We start from the raw sequence: 25,792 nt of genomic DNA, 5'->3' as shown, positions 1-25,792 counted from the left end.
CCTAAAGGATTATTAGGAACACCATACTAATACTGTGTTTGACCCCCTTTCGCCTTCAGAACTGCCTTAATTACGTGGCATTGATTCAACAAGGTGCTGAAAGCATTCTTTAGAAATGTTGGCCCATATTGATATGATAGCATCTTGCAGTTGATTTGTGGGATGCACATCCAGGGCACGAAGCTCCTGTTCCATCACATCCCAAAGATGCTCTATTGGGTGGATATCTGGTGACGGTGGGGGCCATTTTAGTACATTGAACTCATTGTCATGTTCAAGATACCAATTTAAAATGATTCGAGCTTTGTGACATGGTGCATTATCCTGCTGGAAGTAGCCATCAGAGGATGGGTACATGGTGCTCATAAAGGGATGAACATGGTCAGAAACAATGCTCAGGTAGGCCGTGGCATTTAAACGATGCCCAATTGACACTAAGGGGCCTAAAGTGTGCCAAGAAAACATCCCCCACACCCTTACACCACCACCACCAGCCTGCACAGTGGTAACAAGGCATGATGGATCCATGTTCTCATTCTGTTTACGCCAAATTCTGACTATACCATCTGAATGTCTCAACAGAAATCGAGACTCATCAGACCAGGCAACATTTTTCCAGTCTTCAACCGTCCAATTTTGGTGAGCTCGTGAAAATTGTAGCCTTTTTCCTATTTGTAGTGGAGATGAGTGGTACCCGGTGGGGTCTCCTGCTGTTGTAGCCCATCTGCCTCAAGGTTGTGCGTGTTGAGGCTTCACAAATGCTTTCCTTTAGGTGAGGGTATATTTGTATTATTGCAGGTTTGCATAATATTCTGAGTTTGCGTTTCACAGTTTTTAATCAATTTGAGGAATACTGAATCTGTAAGATGTGTAAATGCAACGCAAGGCCTCAGCACTTATGCTGCCTTCACGTGCTATCGGAATTATCGTAAATACTTTCCTAGGTAAAAATTGCACATGAACGCCCTCTGATGTCGTGTTTACCACTGGGAAGTTTGGAAATAATTTTGATACCCCAATTCCCGAGATGGGCGTGTCATAAGCTTTAAACATGGTGGCGGGGAGAACTGGACTGCTGTGGCAGGTCCAAAACAGCTTGGTCGTCTTGTCTTGACATTAACGTAGTACATATTTACATGTGAGTAATCATATGAAGTGTATTGTATGTTTGGTACACAGCGAAAATAGCCTGCATTTGACTGAAATTACAGAATCAGCAGAAAGCGGACTATGTGGAATGTTTATGGTTGTCGGTGCATGGACACTACAAATGATGATGGTTTTAATAAGACTTTCCCAATAAATAGGCAAGAATAACCTGGTGTCCACCATGATTCCTGTTCACTCCGACAACAAAGCACTTGAATGCAACAAGCTCGTAATCACGACTTCTAAAGTGGGAATTAGGACATTTCCGATAGCACGTGAAGGCAGCATTACTCACGATTTCTCCCAACATAGAGACAGGAGAGCTATCAGTCAATAATTGGGAAAACAAAGTAACTTGCACTACTTATTTGCGAAAGTAACTCACTTGATATTTTGTTGTAAATGTAATAATAACGCATTGCTTTACTAGTTTCTTGACAAAAGTAATCTGATTACATAACTCACATTATGCATTACTTAATGCATTACCCCCAACTCTGGTTAGGAATTGACATTAGACTGTTGGCATGTACCCTATACATGGAAAGCCTTATCAGCCTCTCTTCCACTCTCAATTTCGTGGCCAAACTGTTGTAGTTAGTGCGTTTTTTCTTATCTTTCCCCTCATTTTATCTTAAGTCATTCTTTCCTGTTTGACCGACTGCAGCGTCCCCGTGTTTACGCGCACAGATGCTGCCAGGGTGTTTACTGTTTGTCTTCCAAACTGCACACAGTGACCACTTAGCGGAATTAGTCTGCTGATATCCAGAGCCCATCTAGAGGGAAGTGGAAACGTTCAGAACACAGTTCAGGTCCTTTGAATAGCTGCCAGTGCATTCGGCCAGGAAGGCCCGAGCCAGAGACTGCAGTACATAGCTCAATTGAATCAATGATAAAGATCACTAGTGGTGAAATTGCAAACAGATACGAACAGATGTGTATTACACTGGGGGTCAGCACCTGCATCTGCCTTTCGCTCATTACTTTTTTTTTCTTCTTTTCAAGCAGTTTGTGTTTCCTCTCCCAAAGCACAGGTTGCTTTTGTGCTTCAAACGGCCCAACAGAGGCAGTCAAAATGTGAATGGACATGTCTGAGGGAGAGATCGCTATCTAGAGAGGGCCCGTGTGTGAACACTTTAACCGCTGGCCAGCTTACAGCGGCTTTTAAAACCACTGCTTTTAATATAATTTTCCATCCGTTCAGCGATGAGAACCCTGGGTACAAAAAACACAGGCGATGGTGAAAAGCTTAAAGGGAAATTGTTAAAAGACTAAGAGAGTTAATCAAAGGGAAGTATGTATGCCTTCAAAAATGTCCTTAAGTCAAAAGGAGAGAAATTGAGTTGCATAAAATGAGGCTATGGTTAATTGTAGGATTTTTAGCGTGATATGGTGTGGCCAAGTTATTCTTAGGCTTCAAAAGGTTCACATGCTTAGTTTGGCAGATGTTTGTTGTTTCAGTTAAGAATTTAAGCAAATGGCAATGCAATTATCTTTAGAGATGGTCATTTCTAAACTAATATCTATGACACTTATCTATTGATGCTGCCTTTAAAAAGCAGATTGGCTATATAACATTCAAAATCACTGTAATACGGTTTGTTGTTATAGGAAGAAGGAGGCGGGAAGTGGTGAAAGTTAAAAGGCTTTAATAAATAAATGAACACGGACGCGCGTACACACATAACAAAATATAAACAAAACAACGTTAAGTCCAGGCCTGGTCCTCTCTCGTCCTTCACTAGTGCCGCTCGTCCTTATATGCCTCCGGGCTTCCTCATGAGAGGACTCGAGACACTCATTCTCATTCACGCACCAGTCTTGCTCGCTCCTCCCACGACTCTCGCTCGTCAACCTCGCCACTATCACTCTATGCTAATAGATTACTGTGGAAATATAGAAGAACCTAGCCTGGTTAAAACCAGACCATTCTCAGTAGTAACTGAGTTATGGTCTGGCAAAGCTTCATAGACAAATCATTTCCAAAGGGGCGTCACCAACGGGCGTCACTCAAATGCCTCTCGGCGCAATTGGATAGACCTAAAACCAATCAGAGCGATGAGGGAGATGACGTATGCAGAGCGACGGAGAAACATCTGACACTCTGGCCGTTTCTCAATATGCGTTCTTGTCTGTACTTGTGTTCTCAAATAGGAAATGTCCCCGGGTTCCATTTCAGAAATCTGGTCACTTTACCTAAACCACATATTAATGTTTAATATATTATTTTTTAAAAGTAAACGAAAAGAGGCAGGGTGTTTTATACTTCCTTTTATTATAAATATATATACGATAATCAATGTAGGCCTAGCTACGCGTTTCCTGAACCACATTCGTGTGGCTATTATTATGTCTCATTTTTTTTTTTTTTTATGAAATGAGGCAGTGGTGTTTTATAACATATTTCGTACGTGAACTTCTGACTTGCGTCAGTTGTGACTTACCAAGTTTGACTCCGGAGAACGAACTCCCGAGGACGGGAGGACACTAGTCCGCCTACTCTGCTAATGGACAAGCAGCGTTCTTGACAGTATCACTCAGTATATATGTAGTGCAGGCAATGCATATTATCTTCAATGCATGTTTATAACAAAACTAAATATAAAAAACCCAGCCTCTTTTCGTTTACATTTAAAAAAACACACACATAATATAGGCTATGATTATCACTGTAATAAATTAAATATGACACAAAACACAACCCAGTCTCTTTTTGTTAATTGTCAGTTTATGTGTGATCATCAATAGCAATTATAAAAGTATAAGTAAAAGGTATAAGAAGCTATACAATAAATAAAGCAATTCAGTCAAAGTCAGCGCTAGGAGACTACAACGGTAAAGTTTAATATCTTAAAAATATAAAGTTATGAAACTTCACTTTGCCCTCAGACAAAACGATCTGTCTAGGAACAAATTATAGATTAATGAGAGCATAGATCAGCCGTTAGATCTACACAAGACGAGACGGTTTAACCACTACAGAGACATCAGAGCCAGCGGCAGACGGCAGAAGGACTGGCCGAGGAAAGGTGCCTCTCGGCGGGCTCAATGATCGATTGAGCGCCGCTGAACCACTGGAGCTCACAACTCCGAAAACGGCAGATCAAATTTAAAAAAATGCGCTCTCTTTATAAATAAACCACATATTTGAGCTTTAAACAACTACATTCACACCTGAAAAGGACTTAAAACTATATTTTGTAAAACATTAACACTACCAGAGGGCTCTCGCTAAGACCCATTCGTTTAGCCACCAAAGGGCCAAGCTGGTATCAGACTTTTGCCGAATCCAGTCGGTAAGACAGCGATAACATCTTTTTTAGATGTTAGCTTCGAGTGTTGTTCTTTGCTCGGGTTTTAACGAAAAGGAAAAGTTTAAATCGCTTAAAACAGACGCGATAGCTGATTCGAACGAGTGATGCTCCAAAGCGGCAAATCTGCTAACGTCGCTGCGCTGTCGTCATCGTGTAAAGCCCGCCCCAACGTTTCTAATTGGTGCCGCGATTTCTAGGGTTTAGAAATGGGTTTGAATGGGGTCTTTGCCAGACTACTTGCAGAGCAAATCTAAATTTGCCGGAAGTAGTCTGGGTTTTCCCAGGCTAAGAAGAACCACTTTTATTTTCCATAAAGGATTACTTCACTTTTAAATAAACTTTTGCTGATAATTTACTCACCCCCATGTTATCCAAGATGTCCATGTCTTTCTTTCTTCAGTCGAAAAGAAATTAAGGTTTTTGATGAAAACATTCCAGGATTTTTCTCCACATAATGGACTTCAATGGGCTCCAAACGATTCAAGGTCCAAATGACAGTTTCAGTGCAGCTTCAAAGGGCTTTAAACGATACCAGATGATGAATAAAGGTCTTATCTAGCAAAACGATCAAACTTAAAAAAAAGTTTAAGTTTCTCTGGGCATTTATTTCTAGCATTAATTCAAACTTAAAATGATTAATTAAAAGAAGTTATTACGCCACCGCCTGCGTGGAATCATTGTAGCAGTGAGTTACGTCATTGTACGGGAAACGCACCCCAGATTTCATAACAAACACAGTTAAAGCAGCAAAAGAAAGTCAAGAGTAAAACTGCCCAATTAAAACAAACACTGATCACAATGATGGTGACTACAAAACAAAACAAAACAAAACATTTTCAACCAAACATTAACATCTAAACCTAATTCTCAATAAGAACTTCTGTAGACGTCTGACAGAAATAAAGTTAATCTGGTTAGTAATGAGTAAAGCTGGTACATTTACATTTACATTTATGCATTTAGCAGACGCTTTTTTTGCATTTCGGATGGAGGTGGGAAGATCGTTCCACCAGCCGGGAACGGTGAATGAAAATGTGAAGGATTTCATGCCTCTCTGTGATGGTACCACAAGCCGTCGTTCCTTAGCTGAGCGAAGGCTTCTGGTGGGGGTGTAGACTCGTAGGAGCGAGTCGAAGTATGCGGGTGCTGAGCTTGTGGTGGATCCATAAGCAAGCGTCAAAGCCTTGAACTTGATGCAAGCAGCGAGTGGTAGCCAGTGCAGAGAGATGAAGAGAGGTGTGACATGGGCCCTTTTGGGCTCGTTGAAGACAAGACTGGTAATAAGTGTACTGCCATGCATTTCACCTTTTTTACTTTTTGTTGTTGTTGTTGTTGTTTGTTTGTTTATTCCAACCAAAATTCGACATCTGCTCAAGATTGGAGCTTGACGTCAAACAAACGTTGGATTTAGATGTCAAACCGACTTTCATTTTCAACCAAAATCCAATGTCTGACATTGGAATCTACATCCATCCGTTTGACATAAACATTGGATAACACTTTATTTTACAGTATCTTTGTTACGTTACATTTAGTTACTATAGTAATTACTATAAAGTGTGCTTAACTATGTGGAACTAACCATGTAGTTAAGTGGTGAATTGCCCTAAAGTGGGACACTGCCTAATGGGGGACACCTAAGGTCTAGTGTTTGTAGGTCCCCCCATAAATACATGAATGTCGGTGAAACTATGGGTTAGCCATAGCTGTGGTGTCAAGTGACCTCTCAAATGTCCAGTCATATATAAGGGTGTAGCCATCATCAAACAAGAAGCACCTCATGTGAAGTCCACCCACAGTTCAGTGACAGAGTTTTGACAAACTTGATATTAAGGAGTATAAATTAATTTTAAACAAATCGTGGTACTTTTTGGCCTAATGTGCTAATTAAATGTTTGTCCACAAAAAAATAACTTTGTTTGTATAAACTAAAAAAAAAAAAAAAAAAAAAAAAAAAAAAAAAAAAAAATGTAAAATGTGTACCTTCAATGCAATGTAAGTCGCTTTGGATAAAAGCGTCTGCCAAATGCATAAATGTAAATGTTAAAAAAGCTTTCCTGTAGCTCAAACAGTAGAGCATGGCGCTAGCAACGCCAAGGTCATGGGTTCGATTCCCAGGGAAAGCAAGAATTGACAAAATGTAAGATGTGTACCTTGAATGCAATGTAAGTCGCTTTGGATAAAAGCGTCTGCCAAATGCATAAATGTAAATGTAAACTATATATTTTATATATCTTTTAATAAAATTTCCTGTCCCACTTTAGGAAATGTGGTTGCGAAAAGTGGGACAGTATGATTAGCCTAATATGGGACAGTACTTTAGTCAGTCAAAACGTGTGGAGGGGCATGGTTTGTGGGACAAAAATCGTTATTTAGAGTTTTTTTTGTGATTTTATGCAATATTAGAACTGCAGTTCACAGCATGTTCATGAATTCTGACTCAAGGTTGAATCTAGCCTAAAGTTTGTTCAAGCTGTGGGTTTTTTTTTTTTTTTTTTTTGTGCAAGATTTTATATTTTGCCTAGGCTACGCCTGTTGTGATTGTATGTGTTTGTTGAATGGAATTCTGACTCTAACTCTACATAACATAACATAGGCCAATGATAATAGTTGCTTAATATCTTTATAATAAATGCATCAAAACTCATATTCTCTTATTTGTCAGATGATGTTCAATTATCCATGTTTCAAGCATCCATAACCAAGATAATTAATAAGTTAAGATTTTATTATTCTATGAATCAAGGTGATTTGGGCCTTTTATCATAGACTGTTCAGTGTCCCACATTAGGAAGATGCAGATTCTCTCAGACAACTTGCACGAAGAGCACTAATATGTCTATCATTTCTTTTATGAATGTGTTATCTGCATTTTCTCTTTTGATTTGATTAGGACACATCCTGTGTTTTTAAAATGGTATTAGCTGTAAATTTAATATTTTGACTATACACATTGCAATATATCACAGAAGTCTGAAATGCAAAAAAATGTCCCATATAGGGCGATTCACCTTACGTTATTACAATTGTTATAACTCAGTACTTAAATGTATAGCTAAACACAGTAAGATCGACACCTTAAAATAAAGTGTAACCAAAAATGGGTATCATTAAATGTAGACGTTGCCATATATGAATAACCAGTCAGCAATTACATTCATTTAGGTTTTATAAACACATAGGCACTTGGGCAGTAATGATAAGCCTACCTTGCACAGTTTGATGTTGATGTTAATTCAGGAACCGCTCACATTGATTCAGCGAGTTCATTTAGCGAATGATTCAGCCTGACAGAGTACTCAATTCTTTTTGAATGATTTGAATGAACTCTTCTTTTTTTGGCGGTGCACAGTCTTTTTTCTATCCCATTCAATGCTGACTACAAGCTCACAACTCTGGTAAAATGTGGTTTATTTTGCTATGTGCCCAGGAGATTCATCGAAGGGTGTGATGATGAATGTATGAAAGCAGACACTATATAAAAAAATCTCATTATGATATAACTGTAATTATAACCAACCACATTGTTTTAAAGCCTGTTCCCAACCTACAGAAGGCCACTCATTCTGACTCGTCTTGATTGCACAATGCGGCTCTTGGCAGCATTCACACTTTCCCACTGTTACTAAATGTTTCCTCGATCTATCCTTTCACATTTTCATATTGAATAGGCTGTAAATCAGATTCACTATGCAGGAAGCGACTTTGTGGTGTGGGACACAATCAGTGTATGTAAAGATTAACCATTGGTTTATTAAATTTTAATTACTCCGGAGGACATTAATAGGTTATGAGACTCGTTCAATGCCCGAGTAGCCTAAGTCAAAAAATAGGATTCCCTGCAAATTAATAGTCAAATCCAAATTATTTCTTTTTGTGAGCAATTTATAAAATGCATGAGTTGGTAAGATAGCCTACAGTTCTGAAGATAATAGTTAAGTTAATTATGCCTCAGCTACAAGCCGTTTGCTGTTATTAACTTATTTAGCTAGTAAATAAAATAGGCGAATTAACTGCTGCCAAATATAAGTAACTGAATGCAGGCTAATTGTGATAAGAGCATCAGTTGGGTCATACATATTTTATATTTAAACTCGTATTGTAATACAAATGCCTGGCGAATAACTGTTAATGTGTCGTGCAGATTTGGACTGAAATATTTCTGCTGCGCTTCCGAAATGTTGACCTGCAATGTGCTCATTAGAAGCCTATGGAAAAGAGCTGGAACTTAAATGCTGCATGAAACACGCTTTGTGGAATGCAAAAGTCTTGTTACCGCCAATTACGAACCCCAGGAGAAATACCTTCGACTTCCGACCAAAGAATTTTTCAAGTCCTTTCTAGCTGTTGGTGGGAGAGCTGAAGTTGTTGATCAATATGCAAAACAGGGTGATGAATATGCATGAAGGGGGGCCGGTAATTGCACGTCAGCGTGGCGGCACTGCTAATTTACGGCTCGGGATCCTGCAATCAGCGCGCTATTCATTAACACTGCAGCCGTTTCATCCGCGCGCACTCGAGTCTGCCAATCACCGCCGCAGACACAAAAGCCGAATAAAAAAAGTTTCAATTACCAGCCAACAACACTAAACACTATATTTACGCCGCTTTATGCTCTGAATGGCTGTTAACGCATTGTGGAAGAGAAGGGAGACGAACTTAATGAAACAACATAATCTTATGCATTTATATCACCTTTTTCCCTCGGCGGGCGCGTGCTCGTTAGAAGCCGCTTGTCTCGCGTGGAGAACAACAATTAGCCTACCTCTCCGTCATAATGGGAATATGAAAAATGTCAGATGGAAAGATATAGCAGGCTACAGAATGTATGGTAATTCCTGCAGCTTGTGTGAAGGGTGGACTTGAGTGTTTATCACTTGCTTTTTGCTCTTGGGGACCCCCTCACCTCACCCCAAAAAACATTTCTATCCTTAATGTCTACAATTCTATAGAAATAGGCTACAATTAGGAAGAACTTTTTAGATATAAATTTAGTACTGAAAGACATTTTCTGAAATGTGAGTAGCCTAATCACAAATCTACAGTGTGTGGGAGGTTGCTAGGGTGTTGCTAAGTGTTCTACATAAACGACACAAGGGTAACACTTTACAATGTGACCCCATTGGTTAACGATAGTTTATGCATGAACTAAAATTAACTAACAATGAGCAATACATTTGCTACAGTAGCCTATTTATTAATCTTTATTAACATTATTAAAATACATACAGCTGTTCATTGTTAGTCCATGTCAGCTGAGGTCCATTAAGTGACAACTTTAATAGTTCAAAGGAACAATAACTAGATGAATTTACAATAACTAGATTAATAAATGTTTTATAATTATGTTTAATTGATAGTTCACGTTAACTAATGTAGTTAACTAACATTGTAGGAAACTTATTGTACAGTTTTAAAGCAGAACTACACAATTTGTACATTTAAATCACACTTAAATGTATTAGTCAACTAAACCAAGTGCCATCTACAATTGATGCTAGAGCTTCACTTATGCTGTTACTTTTAACCAGCTGTGTTGCAGTGAATTTTAGTGGACATCAGTTCAGATGTGTTATATCAGAGTAACTTTGGGTGAGCTAATAACATATTCCACCAACTTTTGACAATTAGAAACGGTGCACACACTTTTTGTCTTCGTTTTGAAGTGTTGTTTTATCATTTAAACCCAATCTTTTTGTGAAATGTTTTACTTAAAGTGCATTTAGACTATCCCAAAAAGATTTGATATTTCATTTTCTAATGCAGTGACAAATTGAGAATTGCTTACTTTTTGGGGACCTGTAGTCTGTGTGCCAGTCAGTCCTGACATCTGACAGCAGGGGCGCTCTTGAGTGAAATCAGACACATTGCAGTGCCTGAGATGGGCGGTGCATCTCAATATCAAGAAATGGGCAGCAGGCCAGAATAGACAGGAACTCCAATGTCTCCACGTGGGGGCTGGTGAACCCATATATCAGTATGTGATGACCTACAGGCGTGTGCTGTCAGGTCTGCGGCAGACCCCCTGTCAGATGTTGATCTCTCTTTTCTCTGGGTCTCTCCTGCTCTCTCTGGCTTTTCTCGCCACTCTGTAGGAAGGGAGTTCCTGGCTAAGGGGAAAGAGCCCTGGTTAAAAGTAAGTGTCTGTCCTAGGGACATCACTGCTGTGTGAATCCCCTATTGTTCTCTTTGACACCCGTTTCTGTTTCCTCTGCAATAAATCTGCCCCTTCAGCCCTGGAACGTCCCTGCGCTGCCCCCCTATTGTCTCTCAAAGGAAACCTGCGCACGAGTGAGGCCTGGCTACGTCTTCACTCCATCCAGGGGCCACAGGGGCAGCAGAAGAAAGCGACAGGAGGGAAGATCTGCAGATGTTTGCAAGAGCAACAGCAACTATGAAAACAAAAAGAGTAGCATTTACTCAACCTTATGGCATTCCAAATCTGTTTGACTTTCTTAATTCGGTGTAAAACTAAGGGGAAAAACTCAGGCTTCTCTTTTCCATACAATGAAAGAACATAATGATCAAATGTCAAACTCCACAAATTGTTGCTCCAAGTCATAAACTACTTAATGATCATTTAAAAGACTACATAAAATATGGCAACACAAACCTCAAATGTCACAATGTGTTAGAACCAAAGTGGTTTACCGATAATTGATCATTGTTTGTATCGTCATTGTGTGCATTGTTGCATGTTTTGATCTGACTTGAGAGTGAATAAAGACGTACATTTTGCGCTGTTTTCTATACAAAATTATTATATGCTTCATATGATTGACTATACATTTGAGTACATATACTATATTGACAAAAGTATTGGGACACCCCTCCAAATCATTGAATTCAGGTTTTCCAATCACTTCCATGGCCATAGGTTTATAAAATTAAGCACCTAGGCATGCAGACTGCTTCTACAAACATTTTTGAAAGGATGTGTCGCTCTCAGGAGCTCAGTGAATTCTTAAGCGTGAAACCATGATAGGTTGCCACCTGTGCAAGTCCATTTGTGAAATTTCCTCACTACTAAATATTCCACGGTCAAGTGTTAGTGGTATTATAACTGAAACAATTGGGAACAACAGCAACTCAGCCATGAAGTGGTAGGCCACGTAAAATCACAGAGCGGGGTCAGCGCATGCTGAGGCGCACAGTGCACAGAAGTCGCCAACTTTCTGCAGAGCCAATAGCTACAGACCTCCAAAGTTCGTGTAGCCTTCAGATTAGCTCAAGAACAGTGCGTAGAGAGCTTCATGGAATGGGTTTCCATGGCCGAGCAGCTGCATCCAAGCCTTACATCACCAAGTGCAATGCAAAGCGTCAGATGCAGTGGTGTAAAGCACGCCGCCATTGGACTCTAGAGCAGTGGAGACATGTACTCTGGAGTGACGAATCACGCTTCTCTGTCTGGCAATCCGATGGATGAGTCTGGGTTTGGCAGTTGCCAGGAGAATGGTATGTGCCTGAGTGCATTGTGCCAAGTGTAAAGTTTGGTGGAGGGGGATTACGGTGTGGGATTGTTTTTCAGGGGTTGGGCTTGGCCCCTAAATTCCAGTGAAAGGAACTCTTAATGCTTCAGCATATCATGTCATTTTGGAAAATGTTATGCTCCCAACTTTGTGGGAACAGTTTGGGGATGGCCCCTTCTCTTTCAGGTCCATAAGGACATGGATGAGTGAGTTTGGTGTGGAGGAACTTGACTGGCCTGCACAGAGTCCTGACCTCAACCCGACAGAACACCTTTGGGATGAATTAGAGCGGAGACTGCAAGTCAGGCCTTCTCATCCAACATCATTGCCTGACCTCACAAATGCGCTTCTTAATTTTCTAAAAATTCCCATAAACACACTCCTAAACCTTGTGGAAAGCCTTCCCAAAAGAGTTGAAGCTGTTATAGCTGCAAAGGGTGGGCCAACTCCATATTAAACCCTACGGATTAAGAATGGGATGTCATTAAAGTTAATGTGCATGTAAAGGCAGGCATCCCAAAACTTTTGGCAATATAGTGTATATGGATTTTTTCCATACTATCTTAATGTCCTTAAGTTTTGGGTCTCATTGACTTTCATAACATGAACAAAACAGCTGAAACATTCATAAAATATATTCTTTTGCGTTTGGAACAACATGACGATGAGTAAGTGATGACAGAGTTTTCAATTTTAGGTGAAGAATCCCTTTAACACCTGACAAAACTCATGAGCCAATCACAGCTCTGGAAGCCATCAGCAGGGGCCATTCATCATGTCTTGTTCAACGTCACTCTGTTGTATTGGGGTCACCATGAAGAATAAGCAAACATACTGGATATCAACCATCAACCAGTAATGTCTGCAGTAGCTATGCTGAAAATAATTATCTCCAATGTCCACTCATCTGTGACGTCTTCCAATGTTAATCTGCAACAGATTAAAAAAAAGAGAAGCTGGTCAACAGAAACATCATTAAACTCACTATTTCATTGATTAAAGCTACAATATTTGTACACATGTTTATTTTAGTTTGAAAATGTGGTAAATGTGCATACTGTTTGCAGTCTTGCACATGTGAAACAGACTTCATGTTTAATGATAACTATTACTTTGCCATCAAGCTGCTGGTTGTAATGTAATGATCTCACTTCGGTAAAAGCGAAAAATAAATTATGTTTAAAGTTGTTTAATTACATCATTAAACATTGTTTAATTTTGTATGTATTCTAAAATACCTTTTTTCTATCCCAAAGACAACTGTAAGTGAGCCATTTGTAGGTTGATCTCCACCCAAAAGTGTAGCTGTGTCCCAATTCAGAGGCTGCATCCTTCGAAGTCTGCAAAGGTCGGACCGAGTGTTGTTAAGCGGTTAGTTCAAATTCTGTCATTAATTACTCACTCTTGTGTCTTTCCACATCTGTAAGACCTTTGTTCATCTTCAGAACACAAATTAAGATATTTTTCATGAAATCCGAGAGCTTTCGGTCTCTCCATAGAGATCCTATATACAATCGCATCTTAGTAAGATTTGTCAACATTTGAACAGCTTTAAAGTCTTTTTTGCACATTTGTATTGTTAGATATTTGAGTAAGCTGAAACTCTTTCATGTAAAAGTGTAATCCAGCATTTTCTCTAAAAAAAATCCAGTCATCACTGGTGCATGGTGAATCTTGGGCTAGGCTGCGTTCGAAGGAGCCTTTGAATTGGGACAGCCTTCGTTACGCCCAGGGGCGATTCTAGGATTTTCATTTTAGGGGGGCTCAGCCCCCAGTGAGGGTATGAAAAAAAAAATTTAGACTTTAGTTTAGGGTCCAATTCTCACTATTAACTAGTAGCTTATTAGTATGCATATTAGGATATTGGCTGTTTATTATTTTGTTTATTAAAATTTTGATTTCTTGATCTACATATGTGCATTTTAAGAATTTTTTTTGATAACAATAGCTTGAAAACCATGTCAGTGGGCAGATATGACTGAAAATTATGACTTTTCCATTTTTGTCAGTGAAGAAAGTAAACATGTTTAACTGATATTTATGTTTTATGAATCATTTTCGAAGGCTAACAGGAAGGCTAGGTAACTAAATGTATTAAATTAATTCACAATATGCACACATTCACTAATCTTATGCCCAATACAAGCTGAAAAAAGCTTAACTTTTTTATTTACTGAGAGCTACACATGAATGGCCCACATTCATTACTATTAATCTTATGCCTATTCTGAAGAAAACAGCTTTGTTAATATTTCTTGTTTGTTAATTATAAATGACATTAGGCTACATAGGCCTATTTCAAATCAAATTGGCGAAATTAGACAAAAGTTTATTAATTTGGCTGAATATTTTTGTCATTTGTTTAACTTTTCTGACTTAAAGAAGCAGCTGTCAAATATGAAACGTTTATTTTAGCTACATATCTCGCACTTGACGTCGAGTCCTGCTGCTAAAATTCGTGCTCAGCCTCAGCAGCTTCTGTGTGAACATAAAGCCCGCCTACTCTGATTTGATTGGTTTTCTCAAATATTTTGACATTGATGAGCAGTGACAGACCAATGAGGCTCAGATCAACGCACACACCTCTGCTTCTGACGTGCACTCTATTCGCCGCCACAGCGGATTAAAGAACACACTGATTAACACAGATTAAAAAACGGGACGAAGCCGAAGCCTCCCGCCTGTTTCATATGTTTGAAAGGTTAATCACACATTTCTTAGGGGGGCTGGACAGATTTTAGGCTGAAGCCCCCCTAAAAAGGGCCTAGTGACGCCCATGGTTACGGCGCTGTGACACATTCGGTCTTCAAATTCAGCCTCTGAATTGGGGCCCTGTCCCAAATGGCACACTTCTTGCAGTTTTGTGGACTTACCACAGGGTGTCCCATTTGTCATTTTAGGTTTCAGAAGGGTGCTCGCGAGTGCCCCCTTTGCATGCGATATGCACCCTCGACACACACTTTTGCAGAGCCCATAAGCTATTACTAACGACAGTCAAAGCGTCATTACGTCACGAAAGTGTGGACTCGGAGGAAGATCGCGAGGGCTTAGGGTTCCAATTTGGGACAGGGCCTGGGATGCAGCTCATTACTCACTTTCAAAACATTGCTCATTTTGGTTGTGCATCAGCATTGCAACAGTTGTTCAACCAATGGCGTGAGTTTGGGGTGGGGCCATCAGTTTTTCTGACCAATGGAAGATGGGGGGAGTATTAAGGAAACCTGTTTGGTATTATCTCCCTTTAAGTGGAGTTGGAAAAATGTCATATTTACAAATGGCTCAACGAAGTAGTATTTAGGAAAGTTGGAATTCTTGATGATACACAATTTGCAGAGGGGTGTGTCGATTTGAAACATGGTGGAAAGTTTTTTTAACATAGACACTATAATATCTATAATATATATAAATCAGTGAGCAAAAAGCAAGTCAGTAGTGAATAGTTTTAAATTTAGTGACTTTCATGTTGTACATCATTTATGTAACAATAATATTTAGTTGTGATGTATAAATAAGTGAGAGGAATGGATTTTTCATTATTTTGAATTCAGATTTAGTCATTTGGGTTTACTTCATAATTACTTACTTCATATTGAAATGGATGTTAATTCCTTGTTTTTGCGAATGCTTTTTAGAAAAATTCATTGCTATCTATGAATATCACACAAAAATAGCGTGTAGATTTGTATACGTCACTGACAAAGGAATTAAAGCTGTTGAAACTAAGTTGTTATCCTCTATCTCTCCGTACGGGACAGGAAAACAAATTGTGTGCAGGAGGTACAAGAGGTGAGGAAGAAAGCACAGAATTTATGACATTCCTCACAGTGTGTAACAAACCACAGGAAGGTGTGAACAGCACGCCTTCGATCCGCTACCTGGCAATGAATAGGACACTGTCGTCCACGGTCACTGCAGGAACCCTTGACGTGTCTTGACATTTGCCTGTCAATTCCAGTGGCTTAGTGGGTGGCGCTGGAGAAAGATTGTCCTATTTGACAGCAGCTATTTCACTAATCCAAAACAACAGCTGTAAGGTAAAAATGAGCAGGATGGGGGCTTAGAAGGGAAGGGTAAATTAAATCCTCATGTTGTCGAACAGAGATGGAAAATAGCACTCCAGATTAAAAAGAAAAAAAAGATTTGGGGGGAGAGTCAGAAAAAAGAATTTAATGTAGGCAGGACTGGTGACAGACTTTTCTCAGCTTGTCTACAAAAGAGGCGTAGCTCTGGGCCAATGACACATACGGAAATGAGGGTGAAGTTTGCGAGGTTCATGCGGTCTCCGAGGAGCAAAAGAGGGCCGCGGTGGGGCTTGCACATATTAGCATCTACACGGGAGACTGTCATAGGACAGGTGAAAATAATTACTACTACTAGCGCAGCGAAGCTCATTACACATCTGGTTGAGTTTTGGGGGAAACTAGTGTAGGGGTGGTCCTCTCACAACAAGGAGAATGCCCTGTTAGCACAACACGTTGCTAAATGTCCGCCCCCAGTATGCAAACCTAGTGTTAGCATCTTCCTGAATGTGGTTTCTCCTGCCAGAGAAGAACCCAGATCAAATTCCGTTGGTTGATCCAAAAGCGTCTTTCAATTGAGCTGTACTACTAATCAATGGAATGCCAGTAAAATTGATTAGTTCATTAGCCTTCATCAGGACTACAGAAGGTACTGTGCCAGTAGGAAACCACAGATGTACATCCTTGAGACAGACCTAGCTGCCAAAACTGATAAATCGGTTTTCGAGATGTTCCCTTGGTGACAGTATTGGCAGAGCCCAGAAGGGTTTTCCTGTGTGGAAGTGCATACATTTCAGTTCAAGAGTGGAAAGACGAAAGCACAGCTTGTGGATCTTGCCAAAAAGTAAATTAATAAGCTAACTGAGGCATCAGCTAAGTGAGCCAGTGTTGTCAAGCACAGATCTCGAATTCATTAGCCTGTCGATAGAGCCATTTGACAAAATGATCGTCTATAAAACAACTCCTCCTTTTAGACGGGATACATCTGTGATGTTCACTCTTAAAAATAAAGGTGCCAGGAAGAACCAAAAAGGGGTTTTCACAGCGATGCCATTGAAGAACCAATTTTGGTTCCCTGAAGAACCGTTTTGGGAAAGGTTCTTTAAAGAACCTTTTATTTTTCTAACCATTTTATAGTCTAAAGAACCTTTTGTGCAATGGAAGGGTTCTTTGGATATTTACGGTTCTTCATGGAACCATACGCCTCGCCAAAGAACCATTATTTTTAAGAGTGTTGTTGAAATGGTTAATACAACCAGGACATGTATTTATTTATTTATTTATTTTTCATTTTTTCACTTTGCTCAAATAGCAACAGAAAAACTCCACAACAGTGATTTCACAACTTTCAAAAAGAGGGAAAAATAGAGTGGGGATTGATAACGGCAGTGAAAAGAGAGAAAGATGTTAATTTTACCGTCACTCCCATAGACTCTGTATTAGAAACACCCTCACAGCAGCGTAACTGTTTTTTTTTGTAATTTGGTGCAAAACTAATATAATACAAAGTATTAGTGTTGTAAATGTACATAAAAATAAATAAAAAATTTAAATACAAAAAATTTGGCAGGATTTTACGATATTGATGACCGTTAAAACGCGTCATCACCGTCTGTTAAAAGGGTCCATTTATCATTGGAATATATAGTTGTTTTAAGTGTTATATTTGTTTTTGTCCCGTTTTTATGCTGCTGTAACACATAATTTCCCCTTGGGGATAAATACAGTTTTATCAAATCAAATCAAAGGTAAATACAACAAGAAAATGTGAGTAGTACTTGTGCAAATTTGCCATCACAATACTAAGGTGTTGCCAGGATGTTGCTATGTGGCTGGGTGTTCTGGGTGGTTTCCATGGTGTTGCTAGGTATTTTACATGTCAAATGATATTATGGTTTCTAGAAATTACTTAAGGTCCCTACTTCATTATAAGTGGGATTTTAAATGGCATATATTTGTATGTGTGTATATATATACAGTATATATATATATATATATATATATATATATATATATATATATATATATATATATATATATATATATATATATATATATATATATATATATATATATATATATATATATATATATATATATATATATATATATATATATATATGCGATGCTTACCTTAACATCAAATAAAAAAACACTGTATTAATGTCTCACAGAGGTTTCTCACAAGGAAACTTTAATTGAAATGTTTGTCTAGCCTTTTGTGACATTTTCAAGCAGTGCAGATCATCCAGGCACTCTTTTTAAATGTCTGTCTTTCTTCTTCTTAGAATTCCTATTTCATAATTTTATGTCATGTTTTCTTTTTTCATTCATGATGTCTTTTTAACCATTTTTGGTAAAACAGGATTTCTAAGAAAGGGACAGTTCACCCTAAAATGAAAATTCGATTCTATTTATTCACCCTCATGTTGTTGCAAACAATGACTTTCTTTCATCTATGGAGCACAAAAGGAGATACTTTGAATAATGTTAGAGAATTCTTTATTTTGTTCCATACATTGAAAGTCAATGGGGTCCAAAACAACACTGGAGCCCCATGGCTCTCATTGTATAGATTAATATTATCTATTTGCGTTCTGCAATAGAAAGAAATACATACACATTTTGAATGAATGAGGGTGAATACAATTTTTAATTGATCCCTTTATTAGTAAATATGCAGTGAAGTTGGACAGTTACATTCACATACCCAATCATCTGGCTTGACGGTCTCATGAGGTCTTTGAAGATGTGACCATTCAGAGGTGATTGTGCAGACATGGTTTCCCTGGCAACCAACACAAAGCAACGCATGCATCTTGGACATAAGTAGCAACAGATGCTGCGCTGACCTCAGCCACTTCCTGGAAACACAAATTTGTCAAAATACGAAAAATAAAGCAGTTAGATTAATGCAGAAGGTCCTTCACTCAGTGTTGGAGAGGAGTCAAAATTGTGTTGTAGTACTCCATGGTTTTACTAGATGTATACAAAACATTCCCCGCAAGATGAACGAATGAAGATGGACGAAAAAAATGGATTCAAAGAACTGTTTGGACGGAGTACTGAGTGAATGTAGTGGGACTGCGTAAGAGCCAGAAACTTGACTTGCCGGTTCCACCAAAGCAGTGATTCCTTCTGAAGCAAACCCTTTGAAGTCTTCATAGGTATTTATCAAATTATAATTTCTTTGGCTCGGAGGAAAGTTTACTTGTATAAAGCAACACTGTGTTCATGTGAAAGAGCCAACACGTGCACAAGAGCAACAGCTGGGCGTCCCTAGTCGAAATTTCCCCCTTGATTTTTGTCTTGAAAACATCTTGCAGGCCTTCAAGCTTAATTGTAGTCAAATTTCCTTGCCACGTAATGTTGATGGCAGACACCGCATACTCGCTGAGTCCATGTGGCCACAGTCCCAGCAGTTTGCAATAGTGATAACGGCTCACTTTGATAAGAGCAGTGGCGTAATGCCGCCATCTCGCTGCCCTGGCCACGGCGAAGGGAAGCAATCACTGTATCACAGGAAAACTCTGACCGCATGATATCACCTTCAAAATGGAGGAAACACGCACCGGCACACTCACATGTGATCAATTATTTCACAAAAACTTATGCAGGGAATTTCAGCCATTAGCTCCAAAGTGGGATCGTGGCCAGGGTAATGGCGGCTCCCAGAATAAACACATTTAGGTAATAGGTCACAAGGAACAGACTTGCTGTGAAGCCGGTTGTCGTTTTAGAACCGTTAAATGTCTGAGCGTGTGGCGGAGTTCGATGTTAAGCAGTCGTAATTGCTCGTAGGCCGGAGGGGCTTCCAATATCCTGATTGCCGTTGACCTTATGGCTTGGATAATTGAAACGAAGGTATCACCACAAACGCAGTGCCATCCCGATCCACCAATCCTGTACGTAATACACACAATGATGGATGATGAAACCCCTTAACAGCTGTGTGACGGGTTCCCGCTCTTGAAAGTCCTCGGCCGGCTGTGGTTTCATCCTGTTGTTGTGTTTATTCTTGCAGCGCAGCCAGGCCTTAGAGCCCAGAAGGTCTCGTTTCTCAAGCGCAAGTCAACTCTCCACAGAGCTGATATCAAAATAGTTTAAAAAGAAATCGTCTGATAGCTCCCAGCGAGCTAACCCACCAAACGCTTCCAGATTCCTCGGCTCTGACAGTATAAACAACAGCACACTGGGAACGACTTTGCACATTGTGTCAGACTAGAAGTGAGTAGAACAATGAGGGTGCAAATTTGCTGAATTCATTTTCCTAACCAATGCTTGTCAGTTTTGAAGGAGAAACTAAGTTGATTCGATGATTTTCCAAAAGCATGTTGCATGGTGGGTGGCTTCACTCCAAAGGATACATTTCAAGGTCTTTTGTGGGTGGCAATCCAAGAACTGGAACAATATGGAGAGATCAGAGCTGAAATAAAGCATGTAGTCCTCTTTGTAATTATGCAAAAACAATTACTAATTGCAAAAGAGCTTCATTTCAGAGCTCTGAAGAGCCATGAGGTAATATGGGCCCACTGGTTATGGGCAGGGGTGACTTGTGCAATGAACATTACCACTTATACGATTATCACCTGTCGGATGATAAAACAGGGCAAGTAATCCCATAGACCAACAATCTTTTTTTTACTTTTAGTCAGGGGCGGCGTTTACGTAGTTGCCATACCCTGGCGTTCAGACAAGCAGAGGAAATAAACAGCTCATGATGCTGCTCTTTAGTTACGTTGCAGCTTTGAAAAGCAAATTTAAACAGCCTTTTAAACATTTAAATTGAAACATCCTAACCACGGATTTTCAATCCAGACCATTCAAATCACAGCCAATCAGAAGAGCGTGTGGGCGGGCTCTCTGCAAGCGCAACGAAATTGATATGTACAATATCGAATTCCTAAATCATACACAATTTTAGCATTATTAAAATTGCATACTGAGGACTTTAAATCATAGAATACACTTGTTTGTTCACCTTGACAGTTTGAACATAGTTGCTTGAATTTATTTTCAAGATTTGAGGTGTCTATAAAGGTCACGAAAAATGATATTCAAACTCTTTAAATTCTTTTAACATTAAATAAAGCACATAATCTGCACTTGTCATACTTTGTATGTTGTTCCAGCCACAAAGCCGCAGAAATAAAAACAGTAAAATAAATATATTTTTTCTCACGTGTCGCGTTTGGTTAGGACACAGTGAAGGCTTCTGTGACTGTTTCAGTTCTTTTAGTGGATTTTTACCCACATTTTGTTTAGATTTAATGTGATTATTTGGGAATGTCGTTGTTGTACGGCCAGTGAGACTCATGCCATATGGCTATACCCTAGCTTTTTGTGAAACGCCGCCGCTGCTTTAAGTTGATCTCAGTAGCAAACATATGTTAACATGACAACTAAAGTCTGTGGTATAATTTTATACTAATGCTAAAGTAAGCCTGGCTTGTATCAGAGTGGTCCATGGAGGTTTGTCAGGTCCAGTGGGATGGTGTCACTGTTTGTATATATATACAGTATGTATAAATAGATTTCTAAAGGATCATGTGACACTGAAAACTGCCGTAAAATTGCTGAAAATTCAGCGTTGAGATTACAGGACTAAATTACATTTTAAAATATATATATAAATAGAAAACAATTATTTTATTTTATAATAATATGTTGCAATATTACCGTTTTTACAGTATTTTTGATCAAATAAATGCAGCCTTGCTGAGCATAAGAGACTTTCAAAAACATTAAATAAATATTTTAATATGTCCATTTAGAATATAATTATTAGTTTACAATTTTTAATGACACTCTGTTGTCAAACAAAGGTAAAAAAAACAGACAAAAGAAAAAAAAACTACTATATTTTTATTGATTAGAAGAATATTGTCTATTAAAATTGTCTATTATTATTATCCAAATATTAACATTGTATATAACATTAATCCACAAAATTAGGTATTAACCTGAGTGGTTTCAAACAAATCTGTTATTGAAATGTTAAAGATATCATTACTAACTAAGCAACTTTTAAATGTAATAAATGATGCAACCTGTTTACTAAAATTGTTTGAAATATATACATTTCTACATGTGCCAATTTTAGGGTGCATCACTGTGTCATTGCAAAATAAATGCCTCTGTACTCCTGTCCAGGTCTAAGGTTGTCTTTTCGTCTATTACTTGTCTCAAGCTGGACAATGCACAACAGGGGTCTCAGAGGTGAAGGCCAAGGACAAGCATAGGAACTTTCCACCATTTTCTCTCCCCTTATTTATTTTTGTCTGTGTTGTTTTCTCAGTATTGCAATGCATCACTTGACATTACCCAAGCAAGTTTGAGCTGCAGAGTATCAGCTGAAAGCAATTTGGTACCGAGCGCAGCTGCCAGGCGGATAAGACTCTCCCTCTTTCGTTTACTTTGAAATGCTGCTTTTTTTTAACATCCAAAATACACAAGGCAGCCAAATTGCTGACATGTGTGCGAGGAGCAGTGAAATCCTGCATTCTTTCATGCCCCTCTATGCAAAACTCCCCATTGTTTATTTAAAGAACACAGAACACTTTAGCACTATTAAGAAACATGTCATATAGTAAACTAAAGGTTTCCTCCCAGGAAAAATCCCCCGTCGTTTATTTTTCTTTGCAAAAAGTTATTTTACTAACTATTCGCAAACTCACCGCATACACAATTAAAGCCATGGTGGTTGTAATTGGGTTGTGTACGGCTGGACACTAACAGGCAAGGCAAACGTGGAAGTGAGGTGCTTATTTGTGTTCAGGAAGTTGGACGGGTGGACTGGACTTCATCTCTAATTCACATCACATCACATCAATGTTCACACAAAACACCCGAACCATGCAGTTGCCTGGCATGAACTGGGGACTTTTTTTTTAAGGTGCGGTTCTGCGTCAAACCTCAGCTACTGTCTGTGCCGCTCATGTCCCCAAACTGGTTAACTAATCTCACCTCAGAAGTGTGATTATATAGTCATTGATTGTATTGGCTAGTCACACGGATGCCCCATAGTGTGCATCAAAATTGAAAATGCGTAACCAAACCCACTGGGACAAAACACGGAAACAAAAATGCTCATTTGTAAAAAACTACAACTTTAAAATTATTATATTACAAATATTAAAGGGGCTATTGTCACAGTTCCCCTGTATGTGGTTCCCTCATACTCCATTCACACACAGCCATATCACTCAAAACTACAATTCCCAGGATTCCTCCTGCTCATCATCTGCACCTGATCAGCATGCTCATCACCACAGTATTTAAGCACACACACTCATTGGGTGCGTCTCAATCAGCTCCCTGGTTCAGTAGTCAGGGCACTGATCAGTTCAGGACATAAGTCAATGGGCTGACTCCCTGATCAGTGCCCTGACTACTGAACTAGGGATTGAGACGCACCCATTGCCTGATCTACTACTTGGACTACTGACAACTTATCTAATGTAAATCTCACTCCCCTGGCTTCTTAGCATGCTGGCGACTGGCTCTAAAGGCTATGGTTTTTAGTGTCCTTGTTAGTGCACATGCCTGCAACCGGTTCAAATCCCACTCAAAGCGGGTCGAGTAGGACCAGTCGCATTTGGTGCCGTGAGGGTGAGTTTATTGGGGTGAGTGTAATGTAAGTCAGTAAGAGCTGTGCGTGTAAACCTCACTCTCCTGAACTCAAGAGGCGTGCTAGCAACTGACGCTAGAGGCTGCGGTCTTTAGCGTCCTTGTTAGCACGCCAGCCTGCAACGCGGGAGAACCCGGTTCGAATTCCGCTCAGAGTGGGTCGAGTAGGACTGAGATACCTTCTAAGATTTCTTCAAGACCCTGTCTTCTAGTTCCCTCATCTGTTCTCCACCTCCACCGTTCCTGCAATCCCTGTAAGCAAAGACATTGTTTGTTATTCATCTGTTTGTAACTCACCTGCTATTGAAGAAACTGTTCAATAAAGACAATTCTAGGGAAACCAGGACATCTGTTAGAGGCGATTGTTTAGTTCAATTTAAGAAAACTGCATTTGGACAATCAGCTTTCATACAGAGCAGCAGAAAGATGGAATTCAGTGTCTGTTTATATTAGAGAGTGCACATAATTTAGTATTTTTTAAAACGGAACTTAAATTATGGTTTAAGAAAAATATATCATGTGATCATTATTTTCCCTCTTTTTTTTTCTTCTGTGTGATTCAATATCTGTGATATAATATTGTTATTTTCTTTCTTCTGGATTGTAATGGAATGCTGTAATTTTACGTATAACATCATCCTGCCCAGGGACCACAGATGCAAATGAGCTATTTAGCTAACTCTGGCACAACATTTGTGTTGTGTATGGTCCCTGTTAAATAAATTAAATAAGCTAAACTAAACTAAGTTTACGGTCGTGCAGTGTAGACGGAGATCATTTCTGAAACGCAATGGAAGGATGAGGATCGTTTACATTTTGAAACAAAAACGCACTAGTGTAAATGGGGCCTTAGTGTAAAATAAGTGTATTGACCAGGGCTGACAATGTTAAGACAATTAAACATTTTAAATGAACACATTTAATCATGCCCCATGAACCATCAAGCTACATGGCTATAAGACATTCGGAATTGTATGCAAGTAGCAAACAGGAAGCAGAATTGCCATTTGAATTCAAATGTATGGAATCATGGCTATTGCTGGGAATTCTGGGCCCCGTGAATTTATGTTGCTATTGGGCCCCTTATTCTCCGTCGGACTGGGTGTGGGGGGAGAGGAGGGGGTGCTTTAGTCCCCAAGAAGTAGTCCCACCATTCATTAGTGACAATCCTATAAGAAGGTAGAATTAAAATGAATTGAAAGTCATTCGTATGTGTAAGTTTGAACTAGGTAAATTCACTTTCAAATTCCTGTGGAGTGTGGCCAATTCAAATTCATACTTGTGAATTAAAAGAGAGCCAATTGTTCAATTCTGAACATCCCACCCCTAATGGCAGCTGGTGAGGTTTGTTTTTACTTTATTATAGAATATAGAAGTCTGCCGGTTTTTCCCTTGAATATTCTTGAATGAATTTGTGTCAAATATATGTTCATTTAGTTTCAGCAATTATGTCTATGAATAGACCATATGGGTCGACCACGCAAGTCAAGTTCTGTTAGTTGTTACGGCAAAGATCGCTATAAGATCTGTTGTCATTTGGCGTTAATCTAAATAGCTGGTGGAAGTGGAAAGGGTAGGAAGGTCACGGTAAACAAGAATGATGTCATGAGACCTGATGAATATGGTTGTAATCATGTCAAAAGCACTGACCTTTACATTGAGTGACAAAACTGAATTGGATTCAGGATCCTTCTACCAGCTAAACACTTCCAGCCTTCCTGTCACTGAATGAGGTCTGCAGTGTAAATATAATCTGAACCTTTAACACACCGACACACAGCGCGAGCATGAACTGATCCTCACATCCTTCTTTTGATTTCCAGGATGGCTGAGTGAATCCATCATAAACAGAGGAATTCATCCTTCATTACAGTGTGCAGAGGTCTCTGCAGACAATGCGCTGGAGAATCCAGATTCTTTCGCATTCTTATGTCAAGCGCCAAGACTATTGTGTCGTCCAACCAGTGACTAAGCGCTTGACTTCCCTGGATTTGCCTCTTGTTCCCAGTGAGCAGCTGCAGCAGTGTGGCTTTCAGCAGTAAACAGGATTCCTCCGACCCACACTATCCTGTGGTTACCTGGAAAAAACACACCTCCTTCGACTCCTTGGACGTCCAGCACACGGAAACACGGGGGTTCTGTTGAATGAAAGAACCACTAAATAATGTCGCAGAGCCAATACAGCTGGAAAACTCCACAGAAGCCCTGAATG

The sequence above is a fragment of the Gobio gobio genome (assembly GCF_949357685.1).
Source record: "Gobio gobio genome assembly, chromosome: 22".
NCBI classification, from domain to species: domain Eukaryota; kingdom Metazoa; phylum Chordata; class Actinopteri; order Cypriniformes; family Gobionidae; genus Gobio; species Gobio gobio.
This window is presented reverse-complemented; position numbering follows the sequence as displayed.